General features: G+C 44.3%; 1 protein-coding gene across 1 annotated transcript in view; it reads left to right on the forward strand.

Annotated features, from left to right (window-relative positions):
* LOC134454013 (metabotropic glutamate receptor 5-like) overlaps positions 1-2500 on the forward strand; it is a gene marked incomplete at its 5' end in the record, with an annotated part of 29758 nt that overhangs the window by 13430 nt on the left and 13828 nt on the right. The window lies entirely within an intron of this gene.

Here is a 2500-nt window from a genome sequence, read left to right on the forward strand (position 1 = left end):
ACTCAGATATTGACTACTTGGGGTGAGACTGTGTACAAGGTTCCTCTTCTCTAAGTGTAACAGCTGTGATACATGTACGTATATTCCACACGCTCTCAACCTGCTCGCTCGCCTTGTGTGGTGACGTAGCATCAAATTAGCTTAGCTTAGCAAATGCTGTGGTCAAACAAATGTCTCTGTTCAATCACAAACACCGTATGTACAAAGAAAAATGATGAAACAGGAGCGAATATATTGTTCACCTTAACCCAAGTGTCATTTATTCTAAAACCATCAGTGAATAACGATCAGCAGATTTGACACCACCGAAATCAGAATAGCCTCCATATTTAAAGGGACACTCCACCCATTTTGCATTAGGCTTTCCATTGATAGACACCCAGTCATACTTTTGAATGGTCTTTCAAAAATCTCTCAATTCCCCCTGAGATAGGAGAAATCCGCATTCATCTCTTAACACTTCCTATGTCAATGATGTAAAAATGGTCATTTTGCATCATCGACATAGGAAGTGTAAGAGAGGTGAATTTCTGTTGAGACTACAAGCCTTTTTCCCACCTTTTCAACCCCGCCCATAGGGGGTTGGACCTAATGCTCTAACAGACCTATCACAGATCAGTGTCCCAGTGCTTTTGAAATCACTGCTATTGAGGCTCCAGTAAGCAGTGTTGCCAGATTGGGCTGTTTCCCACCCAATTGGGCTGCTTGGGATGGCCGTCTGCGGGTAAAAATGGCATTTTACAGGAAAACTCGCCCAATCTTTCCCATCGACATCAATAGAATTGGGCGGGATTTAGTGCTTCCAGGCGGATTTTGAGCATTTTTTGGGCTGGAAATCATCAGCCTCATCTGGCAACACTGCCAGTAAGTCACTGGCATAGCTGGAAAGGAGAAGCTGGAGCACACTGCAGCTTAGTTTTCAAGACTTTATTTTGTGCATACACCCGACCAACGTTTCGGTGTTGCTACACCTTCTTCAGAGTCAAATGATAGCAAGAGAGAGACACACATTTCAGGACTTGACATTCACTTGTGATCCCACTTGGTTTGGCTAAATTGGTCTCATCTCATTGCAGGTAATTGACCCCACCCCCCAACACCAGGACAGGATTGCAGACAATTAGACAGAGAGGCTTTGTGGAAAGGCATTTTGGATTCATACTCTAAATTCAGTGGAGCCTCAGGGCATAAATGAGGAACACAATATGTCTTGCTCTCTGTAACAAATTGTTCCAGCATCGCGGCTGTGGTCTTCTAATAATTGTAGCTGTGGTTTTATTGACAATGTTCTTTGTGTATTGTTTTTTTTACTTTTTTATTTTGTTTTGGGAAGTTGGCAAGCTGTCTAATTGTCTACAATCTTGTCCTGGTGTTGGGGGGTGGGGTCAATTACCTGCAATGAGATCAGACCAATTTAGCCAAACCAAGTAGGATCACCTGTGAATGTCAAGACTTGAAATGTGTGTCTCTCTCTTGCTATCATTTGACTCTGAAGGTGTAGCAACACAGAAACGTTGGTCGCGTGTGTGCACAAAATAAAGTCTTGAAAACTAAGCTGCAGTGTGCTCCAGCTTCTCCTTTCCAGTGATGTCTGTCCCACTGTGATGCACCTGCAAGCAGGGTTGCCAGATGAGGCTGATGATTTCCAGCCCAAAAATGCTCAAAACCAGCCTAGAAGCTCAAAATCCCGCCCAATTCTATTGATTTCTATGGCTAAAATTGGGCGGGTTTTTCTGCTAAATGCCATTTTTACCCGCACACGACCATCCTAAGCAGCCCAATTGGGCGGGAAACAGCCCAATCTGGCAACACTGCCTGCAAGCTGAGGGAGGGATGATGCATAGAGTCCCAAATAACTGGGTGTGGCCTATGGAACTTGAGCATTGCAGTGCATTATGGGGATTGTTGTCACAAATCCACAAGCACTAAAAAGTCATTTTCTGCCTTTTCTTGGCCAAGAAGGCACCAAATTAGAAATGTATGTTACTATTCTACTATACATATGACCCACTTTCAGTAACATATTCATGTCTCCACCGGTGGAATGCCCCTTTAAATATCCCAGTACTGCTGGTGACGCATATGACGTCACAGCGTTGAAAGCTCTCCCATTGGTTAAAGCTTCGCGGTGCCGCATTTTTCAGCCAAGCTCAATTTTATCGCCCACCACCTCTTGCCTCGCTACCGAAAAATAACGGAACAACCACATTAAATCAGGAGTAACTAGCAGAGTACTGTGTTAGTAAATGTTGACAGCTTTTGCTGGGCCCAGGGCAAAGTCATCTGAAAGGGCCCCCCATCCAATACATATAATGTAATGAAGACCCAAATATGAGCCCCTATCTCTCTGGGCCCGGGACAACTGATCCCTTTGTCCCCCCTTGTCTGAACGTTAGTAGACGTTAGTACACATTAGTAAATCTAGCTCCCGAAGCCTCGGTACCGTTGTGCCCAATGGTGTAGTCTACTTTTCTGAGGTGGGTATACTGTATATATTTGC

Source organism: Engraulis encrasicolus, chromosome 8 (assembly GCF_034702125.1).
Source record: "Engraulis encrasicolus isolate BLACKSEA-1 chromosome 8, IST_EnEncr_1.0, whole genome shotgun sequence".
Taxonomy (NCBI): domain Eukaryota; kingdom Metazoa; phylum Chordata; class Actinopteri; order Clupeiformes; family Engraulidae; genus Engraulis; species Engraulis encrasicolus.